Here is a 24,430-nt window from a genome sequence, read left to right on the forward strand (position 1 = left end):
ACCTGACCACTAGAGGGCCCTGAAATCACATACATAGTTAAATAGTGAAACTAAAAACAACTCCTCTGTTGCAGCTTGTGCTTCTCTGTGTTGCATAACAAGTCCTTTTCTTTTCACAGAGTGCTTTAAGAGACACACTTTTACCTAAAAGTTTGTTTCCTCTTCAAAAGATACGTTCAGGATTTTTAAACTAGGCCAAAAGCAAATAAAAAGAATCATATATTTCCACAAGATGACATTTATAACTTGCAATCTCGTCTGCTTCCTCCTACTCATGCTTGGAGCGGATTTGTCTTCAAAATAGTGCTATTAGTAGCAGGGAATGTGGGCTCACTGGTTTTCTCCTCTCTAAAGTGTCTTTCATCTTAGCTCCCTCTGGTGTCTTTCTCCTCAGTAAGCTGGAGTCAGTTGAGTAAAAGAGACAACTGGGAAAAGAGAAAGAGAGAGTCTAAATGATCCCTGCTGCCTCATATAAAATGCTCCCAAATTGCAGCCAATAGCCAGCATGGGTTATCATTAATCATCACTAGGTTTTGTCATCAGGGGGAAATGAGGAGGTCAGATGAAAGAGGTGAGGGAGAAAGGGGAAGCAGGTGGGAAAGGAAGGGTGAGGGAGGGGTGAGACAGATGAATGACTGCAGTGTAGTCCCACTGGCAGCGTATACGAACGGACTGAACCGCCTGCAGTGGCCGTGCTTTGCACAGTGATGCCTCTATGGGGTTATAGACATACATCCGTATGGATGGGATGTCGTCTGCCTATCAGGCAATTTAAACCTGTATGAATGTTGTGTTGAAGAAAATCCAGCCTGGACAGGCTTTTTGTTCAGCAGACCATGTTCACAAGGAGTTTAAAAACAATTGCCTCCTTCTTGTAAGGCTTTACAGAGATGAGCAAGCCACGCAAACATAAAACCAGGAATTGAGCAGACAGTACAAGTTTAATCCCATTTCACTTGGGCCAAATATCCAGCATTGCTGCTCAAATATGTTAAGCTAAAGGCATGCATCTGTGCTTGTGTCTGTGTCTAATCCATGTGATGTATACTGAACCAGAGTGTGGCAGAGTGGTGGATGCATGGACTGGATTGATTTTCAATGCAAGTAAAAAAGCAGTCTCCACACCTTGAGAAACGATAGGCTCTCCGTCGCTCTCTCTCCTTTACTATAGTGCAATATACACCTGACAAACGTATTGTAAAAAACTTTGCTCTTTAGCCTCCAAATAGAGCCCTTTCTGTCTGATTCCACCCTGACAAGAACTAAAGCTGTTTATGAGATTTAGAGAAAGAAAGAGGGAGGGAGAGAAAGGCTAGAAGAGAGAAAGACAGAAAAAGTGAGTGCAGAGGGGATTACAAAAGAAAAGGAAGGGAGAAGGAGCGACAGATATTCCTGTCCCTGAACCGGTAGCGTGGAACAACATAATCCTATATTTTTATGGCTGTTGTTTTTCCTGAAAAGCTTTGGATTATGAGTGGCTGTATCTCATTGTGCTCTATAGGAGATTATAAAATGGGACCCCATGGCCCTGCTGCTGCTCAGATGAGTGGAGCTGAGAGGTGAATACACAAGAAGGGAAGGAGACCTCTGAGTTTAACTAAGGATCTGTTAACAATTAAAACACTCTCTCTATTTCCCTACATATATTACTCTCTACTGATCCCCAGTAACTGTGAAAAACATACAATATATTCTGCCTTTTTTGTCTGTTGAACTTGTGCCATCATCTCCACCACTGAATATTTAAAAAAGTCATGGAAACAAGTCTCTTGTTGCACTGAGAGAGCTCTCCAGCTGGTGTGCATATCATGCTCCATGTATGAGTTAACTGACTCCATCAGACATGGATATCTGGAAAGTTAAATGATCATCACTCTGGGTCCTCTTGTTCCAGAGCAGCTCATGTGTGACTAAACTGGTATCTCTGCATTCCTAATTAACACCTTTGAGCATGTTTCTATTATTCTTGCTTCTATGATTAATGTGTGTACACCGGCACTCTATCTCCAGGTTTAGCACTGAATGCAAACATTGCTCAAACAGCCCCGAAGAGAAAGGTTGGCTCCTGCCTGTTGAGGGCAGTCTATTCCTGTAGAGGTGTCCCTGGTGCCCTCCTGTTGCATCTGCTTTTGTAAATTAAACCCAACGAAGCGTAAAGGAGTGACATTTTGAGAACACAGCAGAACAGAACATCAAGTAGTGACATGATTATTTTCATTTCTTCCTTGTTGTGTTTATCAAAGTCAACTGGATGAGAGGAAGCTACTGTCCAGCATGTCCCTAAGACTACATGTGTGAGCGTTTGACCACTGAGTTTACATTTCATAAGGATTTAAGGAGTTGTTGAAACTTAGTCCTTTGACAACACTGGTGTGGATAATTTGGAAACGATAAGGAAAGCAATTACTTCTTTACATTATCATATGAATTCATTTTGTTGATTTATTGGACCGACTACAAAACAAAAATATGATGCTGGAGTGATCCAAGGTGTCTTTAAATCTAAATTGAGTTAGCTCGCGCTAAGTGACATCCCACAGAGAATTATAACCCTTTGTTGTTGTTTTTTAATTGGCCGCAACTCACATTCCCTGTTGTCATCAACCGTGTTTCCACTATGCACCAAATAGCAGGCAGACGTAGTTAGCGACGAGCTACCACAGTGGAACATTAAGCATCTAGAGCAGGGGTGTCAAACTCAATTTCCTCCTGGGCCACATCAGCATTATGGTTGCACTCAAAGGGCCGGTTGTAACTTCAAGACTATATAAAAATACATATATAAATATTGAATATATATAAAATAATGTATTATATTACATGATTGCCTCTGCATTGGATTATTATCGGATAGGGTAATGACTTCATAATTAACTACGTCTGAAAGCAGAAGTCCAGGGAAAATAATTGCAAGTCTCTTCAGTGAGAATTTCACATTATGATTTTAAAAGAAAAGCCAAATTCTGGAAAAAAATAAATAAATAAGTGACATTTTGGAAATAAAGTAATTTTTGAGAAAAAGGCACATTTTAAGAAAAAAAAAGGCATATTTTGACAAAAAAAGGCAAATTCTGAGAAAAAGTCAAATTTGAGATGCATTGTGGGACATGTAGTTTATGGGCAACATGCTTCTCTAAAGCGGCATGTAACCATATAATAAGCATATTATAATCTTTGCAAGCTCTTGTGCGGCCGCATGAAATGAAGTCACAGGCCGGATTTGGCCCCCGGGCCTTGAGTTTGACACCCCTGATCTAGAGCAAAGCTAAAGGAGAGTACATCATTGATTTATATATTTACAAAAGTATCTGCATGACCAAAGTTTTTGCTAATGTTTTATTATAGCGAACATATATTGAGGTTAATGTAGTCCCACAGTGTTCAAAGAAATGAATGCTGCTTTAACAGAGGTATGGGTTATTTCCCTCCAACAGCTAAATGCATCTTCACCCATGTTTATACTGTACATCCACCTGTTTCCGAGCAGCTCCAGCAGGTTAAAGGTGCAGACAGAACACCATAGATGTTATTTCTTAAAAGCAGCACCGTCCCAGCTCTCCCTGGAAATGCTGTCAAGTCACTTTGTTATGTTGCTCTAGAGAGTCAAATGCCAGACTGGCTCTCCCAGGGGAAAAAGGCTCGAGTCTGACCATCTAAAAAACAGCGGGGGCACTTGGTTTGTGCAACAAGATCATTCAGATCGTTTCCGTGTACTGTAAATGACATTTAACATACAAATAATTAGACTGAAATGGGATTAGTAAGGTGTGTCTAAGAGGTCTGTAATGTAATTTTAATTGACCAAACGGTGGTGTAGATACCGCTAATGAAAGTCCCAAGCAAGGCTCATGTAGCTTTCATGCTGCAATGCGAGGCCATCAATTAGCAATGAGGGCGTAGACGGGTCTTTCATGGTCTTTAAAATAATTAGTCCGTTTGAACTTTTACATCTTTGAGTAAGGGAAGGAGAGAGACAGACAAGAGGAGGGAGTTCCGTTTGTAGGTTGCACCCTGCTGCTATCTGAGATAAAGTGTTCGTTGCCGAGGGCAGCTCTGTCTTTCAACTCAATTTACAGCCTGTGATAAGGGATCTACTGTATCTCTTTTTACACCATAACTCACATTCTAAGTAAAAAAAAAAGCCTCTTCAGCTGTTCAAGTTTAAAATGAATGCAGAGATTCCTCGATCAGGGGGAACTATGAAAATAATTATATATTATATATTATTTCCAGAAAATGTTAAAATGTCATGAAGAAAAACGAAATATGTTAAACAAGTCATGTTTATGCCATTTTGGTCCAAGCTGTGTTTAATGATTGTCCACGCTGTATGTCCCCTAAGTTCCCTCAGGGATGTGATTAGTCATACAGGAAGGGTAGGAAATAAAGGACTTTGATTGACAGACAGAAGGAGACACACAGACAGACTAGCGAGGTTAGCGAGGCGAAGGTTAGCAAGAACAGAGGAGCTGCTATCAGAATGGATAACACAACAAGTAACAAGCAGCAACAACAGTGACAGCTACACCTTCCAGCTGCTGTCTTTAATATGCTAATGCTGTTATTACTGCCTGCCAATGCAACACAGAATACAAAGTATGTGTTTTTTGTGTTTATTCCAAATGAAGCGCGCTGTGCCACATGGTATTGATAATAAGAGTCATCTGGCAAGGCTTTGAAACGCAGGCGCATGTTCACATGTAATTCTGTGTAGAAAGCTTTCATTTTGACTTTGAAGTTTTTACATGAAAATGAAATGTTACACAGTATTGTACTGGGCACTTTGATGATGCCAGTTAAAATATATTGTAACGAAAGGATAAGACTGGTGATGTTATATACTTTTCTTACTGGCAACAAATCCCACGAGAAGACAAGCCAATAATTAGCTGATCCTACAAACAAAAAATGGTCTTTGGAGGCAAAACCTGTTGCTTACTTTGGATTTTAGGCATTTATTATTGTCCAAATCTGTTCAAATAATCCACAACCTCATTCTTTGAAATGAACATGGGTCATGAACTTTTGAGTCAATCCCACGTTCTCTGTCCTGCAGCTGTAAATCATCAGTCTGTTGTTATAAAAAATATTGATTATAGCTGCTTCAAAGACTTACTACTTCAGCAGGAAACAATGGGCTAAGGGCTTAAACCCAGAGAAAGGCTGAGGAAGTCGTAAAATATTGAGAGAGGAAAAAGCATGCTGCTGCTTTTGCTCTTTTCATTCTTTGAAATGTATAAAAGCAATTTTTTCTCGATGAGGTTTTGCATGTGACAGCTGCCCCATGGTACATTGTCTACACTCATTAACAGCTCTGATTGAGCATATCAGGGCCATGTGGCAAACTCCTCATGCCTCCAAGGATTATCTCATAGTTTGGCAGCATTTGTCTCCATGTCAGTTGATTTGTTGAGCTGATTTCACTTTAGTGATTGGAAAAAATGTGTAACGAATGAACGTGATTAGATTAGTTAAAGCTGCTCTATTAATATATCTACGTGGCTGTGTGTGTCCTAGCGTGTGCTACACAGCAGCCTCACCAAGGCGGTCATGTGATCTGTAAAGCTTCTCTCTGTGGGAATTGACTATCTATTCTGTGACAGAAATGCACCAAGGTCTCTGATTGGCACATGTTGAATCCCACTTTGTGTCACTGAGAGGCCACCAACTGGAGTGTGTACATAGTGTGTGGGTGAAGTTCTATGTGCAAATGCCACATATCTCAAAGGAATTAGGTTGATTTTTGAGGGCTTCCAAGCAGCCCTGGGATCTTTCATGCATGTGTGTCTCTATTTGTTATCTTTCCGTCCACATGCTGAGTTCAACTCTGCTGCCAGAGAACGGTGCAGAAGACAAATCCCATGGCTAGGTTATCCCTGATTCACCAGTGTTACTTGAAGAGAGAGAGAGAAAGCAATGGAGAGATAGACAGAAAGACAGGAGGAGAGGTCTTTGGTGTATTGAAAAGATAACATTACAGGATCAAAGAATGAGAAACGAAAACACAGATTGTTAATAAAAAGAGAGGAAAAGTGGAGCTTGTTGAAGGCTTGAGAAGAGGGCCAGGAAGGAGAGGAGGGATCAGTAATCGGAACTCTTTGTCAGCGTAACAGATTAGCTCACAGGGTGAAAAGATATATGAGTGGCGCGCACACACACACACACACACACACCACACACACACACACACACACACACACACACACACACACACACACACACACACACACACACACACACACACACACACACACACACACACACACACACACACACACACACACACACACACACACACACACACACACACACACACACACACACACACACACACACACACACACTGGATCAATTACCCTGTCATCCATGTGTGTGACCATACATCATCACCCCGATTACATCACACACACACAATCTGGTACTTGCATGCAGACCAGTATATAGAACACAGAACTTCAACTGTACTTTCATTGGTTGTGTGTGTGTCTTGTGTTTAACAGGCACATGTTTCTAATGCCTGACTGTGGCCCTAATACCTATTACCACACTTTCTGCACACACACACACACACACACACACACACACACACACACACACACACACACACACACACACACACACACACACACACACACACACACACACACACACACACACACACACACACACACACACACACACACACACACACACACACACACACACACACACACACACACACACACACACACACACACACACACACACACACACGGCTACTTCCTCAAATGAACTGCAGAGTGACAGGGTCTGGACAAAGTCATTTGTTGTGAGTAGACTTCTTTTGGCAGCTTAAGTCCTTTCAGTCGATGGAAGACTGAGACCGCACACAAACACACACAGACAGACACACAGGTCAGTTTTGTCTGGCATGGTGTCGATCACCCCTCTGCTACTGTTGGTCTAGTCTACTGGGAAATGCCCGTAGCTCAGATAAAGTGAGTTCAATTTAATTTGAACTTCACACAGCTGAGAGGGTGAGAAAGAGAGACGAGGGGGGAGGGAATGGGAGATCCAATATTGTTTTTGTCCTTCCTGAAGTGACACAAACATTTGAGATTGTCCCCATGTCCAGCATCCAGCCCCCTGAGAGCCATCGCTGACGCATTTGGAGTTGTGTGACTGTGTGTGTGTGTGTGTGTGTGTGTGTGTGTGTGTGTGTGTGTGTGTGTGTGTGTGTGTGTGTGTGTGTGTGTGTGTGTGTGTGTGTGTGTGTGTGTGTGTGTGTTTATACATTAGTTAATGCCTCTTCCTGTTTGGCTGCCACTCTATGCAAGAGAGAACATCACATCAACAGGTCTTGACGCAGCCCATATGGTCTTCTTCACATTACTGTATACAAAGTATCATTTACATTTATTGCATGCTCCTCCTAAGTCAGCTGTTCCCTCCTCTGGCCGCTAGGGAGCGCTGCTCCACTTCACAGCTGACAGTGGATCAGCTCTCCATCTTCAGGAGGACAAACGGGAGCGCACCAACAGTCTGCCTGACTCCCCGACCGCATCGCACCTCTGTCCCGACACACTCCACTACTTTGTCGTCGCTTGTAAAGAGGATAAAGAGGATAAAGAAGGGGGTTTCGGGGCAAACCAAAATCCTGATTCGGGAGGTTTAAGTTGGATGTTTCCCTCCATGCTGGTATGGCTTAATGACTAAGTTTCCTGTGTCACGGCTGTGTGAACGAGCAGAAGAGGAGCGGAACTTTCAGGGGACCCTTTTTATTGCAACGGAGTAACTGCTGATTTTAACCTGTGAGGTCACATCTTCCACCGGCTCCGTTTCTCTCCTGCCCGGCTGCGGGGGTGGATGGTATGGTGTAACTTTTCGGCTCCAGTCGAACCTGAGTGGCTGTTTAATGGTACCGGAGAGGGGATGCGAGTCTCTCCTCCGTCTCGAATAGCGGAGCGGCAATGAGGAGAGAGGATCACCTGCTGGGCTAAAAAAACAAGACCACACCGCACCAACAGGTATGGATCACTGATCTTTACACCTGCACAGAAAGCCCGGTGCATCCCAAGGCTTTAATGCGCTTTCTGTCAACTGTATGAAAAGTGTGCGTGATCAAAAGTAAATTAACGGCACACCTGCCACCCTTGGATATTCATGTCTAACAGTCTACTAGTTATTTCGTCTTTGGAAAACCACTTACGCACAGGATGGATTACACTTAATCTGTTCCATTTAGGGAATGGACAAGGATCTGATTTTATGAAGGCATGAGAGTTATGGAAAAAGATTGCTCGTGGTAATATCCCATCAGCCTGCTCTGATGTGCTATCAGTTTTATTATCACTGTGGTGATTTCATAGCAAAGACAAATGATTGCAGTTGTTTCAGGTGTTGCACAGGCAGTTTAGGCTTGCCCCTTTTTCTTTCGCTCTCTCTCTCTCTGAAACAAACACACACAAACACGCACGCACACCCACAGGGGTACGCAGGTCTTATGACTGTGCGTATATGGGCATAAGGCGCCGGGTTCAGTGCACTATTTTATGCATAGCTGGGGTTTGCGGGGGCAAACAGCTGCTCTCTTCCTGTTGACTGATTCTAGAGCTGTGCTTTGTCCAGAGTTGCTAAATGATAAGTATGTTGTCGCTTTGTTTCAAGGACAAAGAGCAGATAAGGAACCTCCACGTCTCCTTCACACTAGTACTTGTCTCCCATTTCAATTGTTTTCCTCAACAATGATTTGTCTACTTCTTACATGCCAGCAACATACAGCTTTCACATATCAAACATATGAAGTGGTGTGTGAAGCATGCAGGGAAACTCATCAACCTGAAAGCAGTGGTGGGCGTCCTCTGTGCAGCACCATGGATCAACTGATGTACTGTAGATGGTGATTCATAACATGACCTTTATTGGTGACAGTGGCCATATAGTGCATCTATTTGGTAGCAGGGTAGAGGCTGTGAGGTGTTGAACTTGTTGTAGTGGCTACTTTATGCTCTAGATATCATAACATACTACTAGGTGAAATTGGTGCATTTGTGTTTCCTGATCATATTATCTTCTAGTTGTTTCATGGCCTTTTAACGACCTTGCCCTGGTTTAATGTATACAAAGATGGTCATCCCCACTGTGAATATATTTTAGACATGCTCCTGGTCCCTCTGTCTCTTACTCTTCCTCCATTTTCGTGAGTTTCTGCGAAGCTCATAAAGATGACGCAGATGAGGGAGTAACAAAATAAGAAGGAAAAGAACTGTGAGGCATGATCGACAGGAGAGTAAAGAAACAGGGAGGTGGTGGGTAGAGGGGGTAAAATAGTAGGTTTTGGGGATTATAGGAAAATAAATGAATACATTTAAAGAAACAAAAAAAGGAAAAGTCACTAATTACTTGCTCCTAAAATTGTTCTGAAATATGTTGAATTTAGCCACAGGCACCAACAGTTCATTTAAGAAACGAGAGGAAGGAAAGACAGAAATAAGGAGAGTGGAAGGAAGAATAGATATGGTTTGTATGTATTATCATGTACGTTTTATTTCGCTTTGTAAGAAAAAATAATCTAGTCATCGCAGTCTTCTGCACACCTCATGTGTTATTACTTAAATATGAATTGCTATGATGGCTGAATAATATTAACTCCTTCAAAACAAGGTAAATTATTTATCTGAAATAACACGAGATATGGAGAAGATGATGTGCTAAACAAGACAAGGTTGTGTGTGTGTGTACTTTTAGACATTGAGACTTAGATCTAGGACATCTGTCAAAAAGGGAGTTTGAGGGTTGGTTTGGGAGAGGTTAGGTTTAGCTACGTCTTAAATTATGAACCATATTGTATCAAAGGGGATCCCAAAGATATACAAATAAAAGGGATGTGTAAGTAACTGGACTTACTGTCAGAATGCAAATCTGTCTCGGTTAAATTGTGGTGACTCATCCCTGGTTCCTACAAGGATAACATTTAATTTGTTATATGTATGACTTTTAATGCCTTTATTAAATGTGATTAGTGGAAAGGTGACAGGAAATGAAGGAAAGAGAGATGCAACAAAGGTCATGGTGCACCTTAATCCCTACGCCACAGTGACGCCCGATGTAGGTTTGCTTTTGGAAAATGAATGGCTGAACGGGAAGAGCAATGTAGGGGATAATACACTCATTTGCAAACTAGCAGAGTGATCAAATTACTCTTTGCCAAGTGTATTCCAATCGTAACTGTATAACATTTCGACATTTTATTATTTCACAAAATGTTCCCTTGCCAAATTGGGCATGCCTGCAGGCCAGAGGACTTGTTCAAATTGGACCATTTTATCCTGCCTCCCTATGGCAACATGACCGAAAGCACACACAAAGAGTCTTACTGCAAAAATACGGCAAGCTTTCAACTTCTTTATGTCTCCCTGTGCACTTTAACACACACACACACACACACACACACACACACACACACACACACACACACACACACACACACACACACACACACACACACACACACACACACACACACACACACACACACACACACACACACACACACACACACACACACACACACACACACACACACACACACACACACACACACACACCTGCATTTCTCTCTCTCACTACCTTTATCCTGCTCTTCTACCATAAGCCCTCTGTGCCTTGAGAAGAATGTCGAAGCTGCTGTCCAGAGAGAGGAAGAGAAAAATAGAGAGTAAATTAAATGTATAGAATGTAACTGTTATACTGTATTGATATATAATTTATATAAAGCAATCTTGACGCTGTACTGTTGTGTAAATATTGATAATAATAGTATTCTGTTATTTTATATTTAATAATAATATTATTTTTTATTAATGCTTTGTAACAATTCAAATAAAAAGTAAAAAGTATAGCATGCGTACAAGGTGATCTTATTTTACAGCTACTGTAGCTGTGCATGATGAGAATAGAAAAAGGTAGAATGAAAAATAAGACAAAATCTGACACAGTGATGGAAAGAGAAAGAAAAGGGAGAAAAGGAAGAAAGCTACAGGGGAAAAATACAAATAAATAAAAAGCATGTGTCCTATAAAAGGTGTTCTGTATTGCATTGTATATCTCCAGTAGCTGGTGTGCCGAGGCCCAGGAGGGACGAGTAGCCACTCTAAATGTGTGTAACCCACATAAAGAAATTGTTTCTGGGAGATCGGGCCCCGTAAATTAATTCCTAGCCGCCAGCCCTGTTCTTATCCCACCTCCCAAAGGTGAGCTATAACATCCAAACACATATATATATTTTTTAGATTATTTTCCTTCACACACACACGTACCCAGACTTTTCCACTAAACACACACACATCCAGACACCTCCCCTTCCGCACAGACACACATCTTTCAACCAAATCTCATTTTATCTGCAGCAGTTTTTGCTTAGGATTCACACAGGCATACACACATATTTGTTTGTGACAGTCTTTTTTTGTAGAAAACACGCACGCACCGTACGCACGCACCGCACGCACCGCACGCACGCGCACGCACACACACACACACACACACACACACACACACACACACACACACACACACACACACACAGCTCGGCTCCCAAATGTCTTGTGTGGGACAGTAACGTTGACAGCTACAACAGCATCAGTACCTGCTGTGGAACAGAACAGCATCAGAGGGAAACAGCAGCAGATGCAGCTCTCACAGCTCCAGGATTACCTTAGCCTGAGCAAACTCCATTACTACCTCTATTACCCAGGTATATACAGCCCAGGAAAAAGCACTTTGCAGAACCACTGTTTACCCAGCACCCCTGTGCCCCACACACTGTTTCCCTTGACTACAGAGCAAGGAAGGGGTGAAGACCAGAGGGAGGAGAGAAGGTGGATGAGAAAAAGCTTATCTTTAAGGGACTGTCTTGCTCGAAGACAGACCTGTGTGTAGAGGTTAATTAAATGGTCAGATGAGATTAATTCGATTATTAATCAATCAGTTAGTTTATCCTCAAAAAATTAATTGCAAACATTTTCAAGACTCAAGAGAAATTCAACATAGAGAGTCTCTACTTAACCTCTCCATTTACAGTGTGTATACAGCAGGGAGGACATTTTGTTTCTCTCAGATGTTGATCAATGTTGCTACCTCTAACATTCAAGCTGCGCCAGACAAAACTAAAACATATTCCTTTTTCTTGCTCAAATATGAGGATGTGCTGCTTTACGATTTTGAGTATCACTTATTGAACATATTTCTGCTATACCATTTCTTAGACAGAGCAAGCCATTTTTAGATATTTTACAGACTTAAGCCCAAGGTCCCCGCCGGCGGGGACCCTGGGTTTTTTTTTCAGGACACTGTGTCTCAGGGGATCTTAATATTTAAGAACCTATTAATGTGTTATACCAGATTAACGGAAATAATCTCAGCTAACTGACGATATAAACCATTTTTACCAAAACAAAACACAAGTCTCATAAGAAGCATCTAAATGACCCCTTAGCGAAAAATGCTAACGGACATTGGCACAGAACTCAAGATAAAAGTACCCTCATTACTTATCGTAGCTGCACATACAAGATATCCGATTAAAGCTGAGGTTCCACAGATTATTTAGGTATATAGTATCATCACTGAGTGATCCGAATTTGCGACAGGGGAAGCAAAAACAGATATCACAACACGTACCTTTACGTAGCTTCTAGGGAGATGTCTCACCGTAGCGGTTAATCTGATCAAAAGACGTGTTCAATGGCATTAAAACGAGAAAAAACGCGGCTGAATCGGTTAATCCATAGGTTGATAAAGTTTCTGGGTAATAATTGGAATTATTTAGAATCCATAATTCCATTTTTATGTAAAAATTGCAGAGCAAAAGTTAGCTGCTAACGGTAGCCACCAGAGTGGCTGCTGCTTCCGGTCTTGGCTATGCGGCAGTATAATACAAACACATGACCAAATAAGGACTATGTGGGAGTTCCCCTCGATTCCATTGGCTCTGACGGTTAGAAAGAGATGTCACATGTCAAAATCCAGCAGGGGGAGCCAGAGATATGAAAAATCCACCCAAATGGCCCCAGAAGAGTTTTTTTTTTGCTAAATCTGTCTAAAAATGTCAAATATCACTTGTTTTGCATCAATCTTGATACAGGGTACTTATTATATGTTGTACTTTGGATTCCTAAAGCTTTTAGTCTACTAACCCATCATCCAAGGTTAGTTTTCACTATAAGTACAAAATATCTTTTGGACGGACAATATAATTTACAGTTTTTTACCATGTTCAATCTGAATTTTCTTTAAAATAAAAAACATCTATATTGAATCTGACTTTTCTACATCCAACTGACAGGTTTATCATTACTTTGAGAAAAAAGATTATTAATTTAACCCTTTTAGAAGGTCATTATGGTCATTTGTTCTGGGAAAGTCATTTTCGAGCCTGAAACCTGAAAAACAGGCTCTGGGTTTAACAGGTTAAATCCAGAATACAAATTATCTGTAGTTGCAGTCCTAAATAAATTGCTCTATGATATTCATGAAATAGAAAATGCCAAACTTCTGTGAGGTGCTGCATATTGTATTCATTTGTATTTAAGTGACCGGACAACATAAAACATTTAAGGACATTGTGTTGAACTCTCCACATTTATAATGCAACCATGTGAAAATAAATGAGGTCACAGCATCTTAAATAAAGGGATTCTCTGCTCATTCTGTTTTATGTCATAAATAAATTGAGTATCTTTTGTTTTTTTGTTTTAACAAACAAGGCTGTCGGTTATATAATTGAACATGTGTGTTTAATGTATCTTTATATTTATCAAGTGCAAATGCAAATAACCTTACTATTAACAAAATTATTTCATCCAACTTTTGCCAGTTACCATTTTGTAATAATCTGAATATGTTTGGGATTCTTCACAGTTAGTAAAACATAAAAAGCAATTTGAAGACGTTGGGTTTTATTCGTACTTGACTTTTTTAGACTAATGAGGGTATGTGATAAGGTAATGGCAAGTTATGATGCTGTGTCTGTGTGTGTGTGTGTGTGTGTGTGTGTGTGTGTGTGTGTGTGTGTGTGTGTGTGTGTGTGTGTGTGTGTGTGTGTGTGTGTGTGTGTGTGTTTTAAGGCTATATGTGATTGCAATACATTGCTGAATAGCATGAGGCCGTGAGAGTAGATGTGAAGAAGGTTCATAACGGAGAGAATGAGAGACACCATGAGTGAATGTGTGTTTCTGTGTGTGGAAATACACTGTAAGAAAGTGTGTGTTTACGTCTGCAGTGAATGATGATCTGCCATGTATTTTAGTTGAAAGCCATCCATCACCCTCATCAGTGACTCTGGGGTCCTGTCATTACATGTTTCCCTTCATTTAAACTGTTAATGGCCATCTCTCTTGACCAAACTCTGCTGTGCTGTCCAACTCTCCGTCTGTCTCTCATTCTCAAGCTCAAAATCTAATTTCAGAATAGAGGTGGACACGTAGATTGATGACTTCAGTTCAGTAAAATCACTCTCAGTCACTGACTATGCAGTTTGTTAACTGTTAACCCTAAGCTAAGCAATCCAATGCACTTTATTGGTTACATCAGTAAGTGAACACATCACTTATTTGACTTAACATTTTCAATAGGAAGTGAAGTACTGCATCTGAGTTGACCCCCAGTTCTATAAGTCACCAGTGAGATAAGCTCCACAGCTGACTCAGTAAAGTCAGCTCACAAGAGTTGGTATTAAAGTATTACATGTACTGAACAATTACTTTTTCAGTTTGCTTTATTGACATTACTATAATCAAGCATACGAGTGTGATAATGTATGTATAACATTTCCTTATCTTGCCAAACCAAGAGTGGTTTGCTTCATAGTACATTATAATAAAAACAAAAGCTGAAGACAGTTAATTAAAAACAAAACGAGATAATATATAGTTTAATTGAATGTTATCATGTAATGGTAACAATCATACAATGTACTGTACTGAGCTTCATTAAAATATTTTCCTCTACAACACTAGAGATGGAGAACTGCCGGTTTGCATTTTATGGCAAGGCTGTGCAGTCTCTACACCTCCATCCCTAAACAAAATACATTATTGTGCTTTTTTATCTGAATGATGATAATTAAAAGCCCGCATAAATACAAATAAACAGTTTTACTTTGATTTCAAAGCAAACAACTTGACATTAAGCAGTTTTGTGCTGCAGAACTCTTCAACCTGCAGGCTCACTGAGGTACATTTGAATATTGTAATGGGTGCAGCAGTGCCTTGGTGGCTTAATTCATGATGGGCCTTATTGTTGCTATTGTAGCAGCCAAGTGTGACCAATGCAACTTATTAAAAAAGCATTTTGATTTGTTGATTTTGGCACGGCTATAGCTTCTGCTAATGAGTCTGCAGTGACAGAAGTCTCCACCAGTGTGTGGGCTGGGATGTGATAACACTTCCAGCAGCGGTAATAAATGACCGGCACAGACACTGGAGCTCTGGCGGTGTCACGGCTACCTCGTTATGGCTGATGGCAAAGAGAAGCCGTTACCCAGAAGTCAGCGCTGTGCCACATATACAACCCTCTGGCTCCGGCAGCTTTCTATAAAACTACTCAACAATCACTGTGGTGTTAAGGACAGCATATAGGCCAGGCCTATGTATGTTTATATGTGTGTGTTTTTCCTATCTCTGTCTGAGGCGTGTTTGTGTGTCTTGCCGTCATCATTCCTTTTGTGAATGTGATGGAAAGACTGCGAGCAATTGTCTTCCCAAAAGGCTGTGACATGAGAACCAGACCCACTCACAGCCACTGATGAACTGAGTATAATGAAAATCATAAACACACTCACACTCCTTTTCTTTTATGATTTATTTTTGTTTTGCTTGTGTGCAGCTCAGAGCGTTTGCTACTGGCTTCCTGTGTTTGTCTGTGTATGCACTTTTATCTTGTAGTCTTTCATTATGTTCTTATAAGTGGAACCACTAGCTATTTTATGGCTGCCTCATTAGGTTGTCAGGAAAGCCCACAGCACATGCAATTATATCTAATTATGCAATTATGAATTCAGTATCAAGCATTATATAATGTAGATTGGTATGTTTGCAGCTGAAGCACATGCACAGTAGCAATTACTGCAGTATGAGGGGTGGTTGTGTGTATGTATATAAGTAGCTGGGCTCTAACCAATGAGGAAGGTGAAATATACAGTGCGGGTAAACACACAAACACATTTTATTACTTTTGTGGCCACATAAGTGAGATGCTGATTATTGATGTGCTGCCGGATATGAAAACTTCTGCTTATACTGTACATAGCAATGTTGTTGTATGGCTTTAGAAGATTCATTTACACAACAATTGAATCAGAAAAGCAAAACCAAAAACAGTTCATCATGGCTACTTGAAATGATATTATTTTAACGGTTTATTGGTGCACACATTATAAAATGTTGTTTATATATGATTAAAGAGTATCAAATGTTTTGTAAACCCTGAAAGAATGACCTGAGCCAAAATGGACACCCCAATAATGTTAATAAATGGTCAGCAAACAAACAAAGAAATGTTAAAGAAATTAATTCTGATCGGTTTTCAAAAAGTGTATTATTTAGTTTAATTTATATTTACAAAAAAGTAAATATATATATGCAATTCATTGTAGATAGTTATTACACTGTAAAGTACATTTTGTTTGTTTGTCGTATTCTTCTTAATGACCAAAAGCCCACTGCTTTTGTTACAACAATTTCAATATGCTCAAGTATTCCATGTGTACCAAGCTTTCTTGGATTTGTCATCTTTTTGTATCGTGTTGCTGTGATATGAACGGACTAATGGAGCAGGAAAGGGATGATATTTTTGTAATAGCTACAAATAAGTGGGTCTCATGGATGCTGTTGACACTAATTAAGTTTAATGGCTGGTGGGGCTCTGCATGCGCGTCTTTAACTGAATGCTGTTACTAACACTGCATTGTCAGAAACGTACTGTTAACGTAGGTTATGCTCTTTAGTCACTGAGAAGTCACTTGTCTCTTTGGCTTTAACTGTGTGCTAATAGAACCATCCTTCGGGCAGCTGAGTGGAAATGGTGTAAATCCAAAAACCCTGATAACCTCCTACCCAATCAGGCTCTCCTCTACTCTTTCTCTTCTTCGATCTCTCAGGCAAAAAGCACTTTCTTTCAAGATAAGATCCACTCTTCCTACTCCAATCCCCAAAAACGATTCTCTATCTTCTCCACCCTCATTGACCCCCCCAGAGCCCCTTGCCCCCTCCTCCTAAGCGAACCCACTAGGGATGAGGAAGGCAACACACACCAGAATGAAATTGGTAATAATTATAATAGGGTTTAATGGAATAACAAACAGGTGTACAACAAAATGAGAACAAAAGTAGCCTAAGCCAAACAAAGGAGCCAAAAGGGCGCAGGTATACTGCTAAATAACAGAAGGAGGACTCTAGAGGTGAGCCTAATCACACACCTGTAATCACTATCAATCAACCAACCTGGCTACCCTCCTTCTTCCAGGCACCATTTTACAGCCTTCAGACAAATTACCTCACTGGACATAGTTGCCCAAGTCACCGGCATGAATACCTCAACTTCCATCCTGGACCCCATGCCCTCCACCCTTGTCAAGGCCAGCCTCCCCAAACTCACTCATCTTATCACCACAGTCATTAACTCCTCTCTGTCCACTGGACTCGTCCCCCCTGATCTGAAACTCGCTGCTGTCACTCCCCAAAAAACCTGGTCTCAACCCTGATTCCCTCAATAACTACCGGCCCATCTCTAACCTCCCATTCCTGTCAAAAATTCTGGAGCGAACTGTTGCCTCCCAACTATCTATCAATCAATCAATCAATCAATCAATCATTGTTTATTTATATAGCCCAATATCACAAATGTTACATTTGTCTCAGTGGACTTCACAGTTTGTACAGAATATCAGTATGACAATACGACACCCTCTGTCCTTAGACCCTCACACCGTACAAGGAAAAACTTCCGGAGAAAACCCACAGTTTAAAGGGGAAAATGGGAGAAACCTCAGGGAGAGCAACAGAGGAGGGATCTCTCTCCCAGGACGGACAGACGTGCAATAGATGCCGTGTGTAAATTGAAAAGATAATACATTTGCAACATAGGTAGTCCAAATGTTTGGAAATGCATGTGTGTATAATAGGAAGATGAATCCATGAGGATATTCATCCAGGACTTATGATCCAGGACCACAGCCACGACTCAAGATCCAGGGCTCGCGATCCAGGACACAGGACCGCAGGATCATCCATGACTCCGGATCCCGGCGTATATAGACACCAAAAAGAAAGACATTTGGGGAAGCTGGGTTAATCGGAACATGAGAGTACACAGGTATAGACAGAGAGAAGGAAGAAGTAAGATGTCCCCCGACAAACTAAGCCTATATCAGCAAAACTAGGTGCTGAATCTAATCAGCCCTAACTATAAGCTTTATCAAAAAGGAAGGTCTTAAGCGCACTCTTAAAAACGGATAGGGTGTCTGCCGCCCGAACACAAACTCGAAGCTGATTCCACAAATGTGGAGCTTGATAAGAAAAGGCTCTGGCTCCCATTGTACTTTTAGAGACTCTATGAACAACCAACAACCCTGCATTCTTGGAACGCAATGCCCTAATAGGACAGTAGGGTATAATGAGTTATTTAAGGGCTTTGTAGGCGAGAAGAAGAATTGTGTAAGGCAAGATATGCCTGATTTTTGCAATGTTACGTAGATGGAAGTAGGCGGTCCTTGAAATTGATTTTATGTGGGCGTTAAAGGATCAATCCTGATCAAATATAACACCAAGATTCCTTACAGTCTCACTGGAGGCCAAATTAATGCCATCCATAGTTAGTATATCTTTAGATAATTTGTTTCGTAGATTCTTCGGGCTAAGTAATAACTTCAGTTTTGGTCGTGTTTAACATCAAAAAGTTTAAGGTCATCCACGTTTTTAAGTCCTTGAGGCATTCTTGAATTTTATTTAGATGATTAATTTCATCAGGCTTGATAGATAAATATAGTTGAGTATCATCCGCATAAATATGAAAGTTTACAGAATGATTCCTTATAATATTGCCTAAGGGAAGCATATATAATGTGAACAAGATAGGTCCGAGCACTGAGCCCTGTGGCACTCCATGGCTAACTTTGGTTTGCGTGGAAGATTCATCGTTGACACGTACAAACTGAGAGCGTTCAGATAGATAGGACCTAAACCAGCCTAAAGCAGTTCCCTTTATGCCAACTAAGTGCTCTAGTCTTTGTAATAGGATATCATGGTCGATAGTATCAAATGCAGCACTGAGATCGAGCAAAACAAGAATAGAGACAAGTCCCTTGTCTGAGGCTATTAGAATGTAATTTGTGACTTTAACCAGAGCTGTCTCTGTGCTATGATGTGTTCTAAAGCCAGACTGAAAATCTTCCAAAAAATCATTGTTTTTTTAAGTAATCACACAACTGTTTTGCGTCTGCTTTTTGAGAGGAACGGAAGATTAGAAATAGGTCTATAGTTGGCTAAAACCTCTGGATCGAGGTTGTGCTTTTTAAGAAGCGGTTTTATCACTGCTACTTTGAATGATTGTGGAACATAGCCTGATAATAAAGACATATTCATAATATTTAATAAAGAAGTGCTAATTAATGGAAAAACTTCCTTCAACAGCTTAGTTGGATTTGGGTCTAACATACACGTTGATGGTTTAGAAAATAGAATCATTGAATTTAATTGTTCAATGTTTATGGCTGAAAAGCATTCTAGTTTACTATCTAGTGTAATATTAGAACTTACGTTTCCGGGAGCTGTTGATAACACTATGCTGGTCAAAGGCAAAAGGTAATTAATTTTGTTTCTAAGAGTAACAATTTTAACGTTAAAAAAGCACATAAAATCATTACTACTGAGTGCTATGGGAAAAGAAGGCTCAATCGAGCTATGGCTCTCTGTCAGCCTGGCTACAGTGCTGAAAAGAAATCTTGCATTATTCTTATTCTCATCTATTAATGAAGAGTAGTAAGCTGCTCTCGCTTTACGCAGTGCTTTCTTATATTCATTGAGAGTAATATGCCCAATTAAACAAGATTCTTCAAGTTTAGTGGAACGCCATATCCTTTCAAGTTGTCTCGACTTTTCCTTTATTTTGCGGGTTTCGGCATTATGCCATGGAGCTAATCTATGTTGTTTTATTTTCTTCTTTTTCAAAGGAGCAACAGAGTCTAATTTTATTCGCAGCGCATCTGTAGCACTATCAACAACATGATCAATTTGGGGTGGTGTACATTTTGTATAAGTTTCCTCCCTTACATGCAGACATGCTATCGAGTTAAGTATTGGTGTAATCTCTTCCTTACATTTGGCTATAGCATTAACATATAGGTTTCTGCTGCAGGAGCTTTTGACTAATTGTTTATAGTCTATTAACAGTACTTCAAAAGTTACTAAGAAATGGTCGGATAAAGCAGGATTATGCGGTTCGACTAATAGTTGACCAATTTTAATACCATAAGTCAGAACAAGGTCGAGACTGTGATTATAGCAGTGGGTTGGTTATTTACACTCTGACAGAAACCAACAGAATCTAATATAGAGTTAAATGCAACAGTAAGGCTATTTTTATCATCGTCAACATGAATATTAAAGTCACCTACGATAATTACTTTATCTGTTTTAAGTACCAAAGTTGATAAAAATTATATAAATATATATATATAAATAAGAATTCTGAATAAGGACCTGGTGTACGTTACACTGTAACAAATAAGATTGGCTGCAAAGTTTTCCAGGTCGGATGCGTAAGACTAAAAATGAGACTTTCAAAGGAGGTATCATTTAATTTTGGTTTACTATTGATAAGTAAACTTGAGTCAAAGATTGCTAAAATCCCATCTGGACTGCAATCTGGTTTCCGTACTCGCCACAGCACAGAATATGCCCTACTCAAGGTGACCAACGACATTCTCCTCTCTGGTGACTCTGGTTCCCTCTCAATTCTCATTCTCCTTGACCTAACAGCCGCATTTGACACGATCAACCATTCCATCCTCATCAACCGCCTCCAGACTTCCATTGGCATTACCAGTACTGCCCTCTCCTGGTTTAAATTCTATCTCCCCGACAGACATCAATTCATCTCCATTAACAACTCCAAATCCCCCACAGCCCCCGTCAATCATGGCGTCCCTCAGGGTTCTGTACTTGGTACCCTTCTGTTCATCATCTACATCCTCCCAATTGGACAAATCCTCTGTCAACACCAACTCCAGTTCCACTGTTATGCTGATGACACACAGCTCTACCTCTCAACAAAATCAATTTCTGCAACCACACACTCCCAGCTCAGCACCTGCCTCACTGACATAAAAATTTGGATGCAAAACTATTTTCTAAAACTTAACTGTGACAAATCGGAACTTATAATCATTGGCCCAAACTCACTTACCCGCTCAACCCAAGATTTTTCTCTTACCATCGATGGCTCCATTGTCAACCCCTCCACTCACATCTGTAACCTTTGCATCATCCTCGACCCCACCCTCACTTTCCTCCCTCACGTCAACCAGGTCACAAAAAACGCATTCTTCCATTTAAAGAACATCGCCCGCATTAGACCCTCCCTCTCATCGACCGCTGCCGAAACTCTGATCCATGCCTTTATAACATCCCGACTGGATTACTGCAACAGCATACTTTTTGGATCACCTGCATTCAAACAAAAAAAAACTTCAATATGTCCAAAACTCAGCTGCCCGCTTGCTCACCTCCACCCGACGCTCCGACCACATCACCCCTATCCTCCATGACCTCCACTGGCTCCCCATCAAACACCGCATTACTTTTCGCTTTCAAAGCCCTCAACAACCGTGCCCCCCCCTACCTCTGTGACCTCATCCAACGACACACCCCCACCCGTTGCCTCAGGTCTGCTGAAGCTAACCTACTGCAGCCCATCAGGACAAAGCTCCGGACCTGGGGTGACAGGGCCTTCGCAGCCTCGCCTACACTCTGGAACTCCCTCCCCAGCCACGTCAGATCTGCCAACACTCTCACATCATTCAAACATTCCCTCAAAACTCACCTTTTCACTCTTGCCTTCAACTCCTAATCAACTAACCCCTTGCCCTTATTCCTCCTAGCTTATCACTTTCTACTTTTGTTGTTATTTTTGTTTTACTTGCTTGTAAGCGCTTTGAGCACCAGGAAAAGCGCTTTATAAATGTAATGTATTATTATTATTATTATTATTATTATTATTGTTAAGAAGCTCAAAAGTGTTGGTCTGGTTCTGCTAATCTGCACGCTTCAACCTTCCACTGCAGCGCGAGCGTTTCTGTTTTTCTACCAGACAAGTTTCACACCAGCACTCCAATAGATGAGATAAAAACCCAGTGGAAGAGGGGAATGAGCTACAGTAGGAGGTACATTTTAGTGTGTCATGTTTCTCTACAGATCCTATTGAGAAAGCAGGGAAGGCTGCTAGGCTTCCAGTGTGTGTGCAAGACAAGGCTGACAGTAATACAAGCAGTATCTGGCACCCCCTCCCAAGGATCACATCCTTAAGACGGTTTCTCTTACTAATCCCCTCGTAATATGACTAATATTATGACACTGCTATTAGCCAGAGCACTCTGCGGACACACACCGCAAGAAAGATTATAGCCATGCACATCTGCATGAACAGAAGATCATTTTTATGTATTATTCTTCAACATTTCATTCAAATAAACATATTTGTGATGCGCTGTTTTTGACTGAACATAACATCTAACTAGCTTTTATATTTTGGAAAATATACTTATAAAAATGATCATAATCCTCTGGGTGGTTTGTGTCATATATTCTTTGGAGTTGACATGCTTTAACATTTCTAATACAGATTAAATATTTGCAATTTGTTATTATTCAGTGCTGGTTTGGTAATTCCTAGAGAGTCGTGATACAATAAAGAAAGTGGATTTTACTAATACCCACTCTAAGATCATTTAGAATGATAGTATTTAAGTGGTTATGTTTTTGTAAACAAAAATTAACAAAGTAGGTCAATAACACAACATCCTCTCAGCTCGAGTTGGGATAAGACTCGGGTTGTGTGAGAGGCGGAGAGAGGCTCTGAATGCAGAACAAGAATTCAAATTTTAAAGCCTTGAATTACCCAAAGACTGCTTTCAATTTGATTGAATCCAACTTTATTAGCATTCCGCCTGCCTTTATGTGATGAGGCTGAGCCGGCCCTGTGTCCTCTCCCTGACTGCAGCTGTGGCAGAGAAGGGCACAAAAAGGAGCTTTATTTGTGACGCTGATGGCTTCAGAGCATTTGGTCACAAGGAAATATATTGTCAATCATCCTTTTTCCAATATGTTTTCCACACATTGTGTTGCTCTTATCTCACATCAAAATTATTTGGCTTTGACCTATTAATAATGTCTATACTATTATGTAAAAATTAGATTGCTGCCACCTTACTTTATATTGAAGTTAGTGGTATGGATCTATATATGGCAATTTTGATCTGTTGGTCCACCACCACTTAAGTCGAAACTGTAATATACAGATCCATGAGCACAAATCCTGTTGACTTTTGTAATCTCTTGAGTTTTCCTCTAGCACCACCGTGAACTATGTATACAAATAAATGTGACAAATAACAAATTACATTGAAGCATTATATTTCTCTAAAAACGTATGACCTTTAAAACTGATGACATTTCAACACCCTTAGTTTTACTGTGTTAAGCCCTAATTAGCATTGAAAAAAGTATGAAATGCTAAACAAAAAATAACATGTTTTTAGCATTACTGGTGTTGGGATTTAGTCATAGTCTTGCATTTGAATTGCCTTAGTTAACAATCAGACTTGTGATGAAAACATGTGGATGACTTTTACTTTGAAAAATTCCGGGATTTAGGGAGACAGACTAAAAGTATGAGACTTAAACTTAAACATAGCCTTGGTTAAATCTTATGACGTTTTGCCAGGTGATACAAGATTCGAGCATCCATGATGCACGCTGCAGAAATGAGAGTAAGACGAAGCTTTGGGTTTGTTTGCTTAGAGGTGGGAATACTCTGCACAATCAGCATACCCCTGACTGCACTAATGAGACCCTTAAAGGCCCCCGGCCCCCTTTCTGAGTATTGCTTTCCTGTGTCATCGAGCTTGCATCTAATGCAGTAAGGAGCTTTCTGTGGTGCTGACTAATGCGTCAGGACCTGGTCAGGACTCAGAGAGGGAGCTGTCCGTGGTGCCGCAGCAACAAACACCAGGAAACACACACGTTAACAGTGGCCTCTTTAACCCACTCGGTGCATGACATGAATTCATCAGATCACAATCATTTCTCGCTTTGACTGTTATCACTACGCAAACTTTTGACCCCCCCAACACAATGCTGACTCTGCCTCCCTGTACTGTGTGAGGCAGAGGTTCCAC

The 24,430-nt window shown here is 40.6% G+C and overlaps 1 protein-coding gene across 1 annotated transcript in view; it reads left to right on the forward strand.

The window, feature by feature from the left end:
* The first annotated feature begins 7,148 nt into the window (after nt 1–7,148).
* Nucleotides 7,149–24,430, forward strand: part of LOC307036974 (chemokine-like protein TAFA-2) — a 73,630-nt gene continuing 56,348 nt past the window's right edge. The window contains exon 1 of the mRNA XM_079677660.1: nt 7,149–8,006. The gene's annotated coding sequence lies outside the window, so the exon portion shown is untranslated. The remainder of the gene's footprint in view (nt 8,007–24,430) is intronic.

This window comes from Notothenia rossii (assembly GCF_949606895.1).
Source record: "Notothenia rossii genome assembly, chromosome: 4".
Lineage (NCBI taxonomy): Eukaryota > Metazoa > Chordata > Actinopteri > Perciformes > Nototheniidae > Notothenia > Notothenia rossii.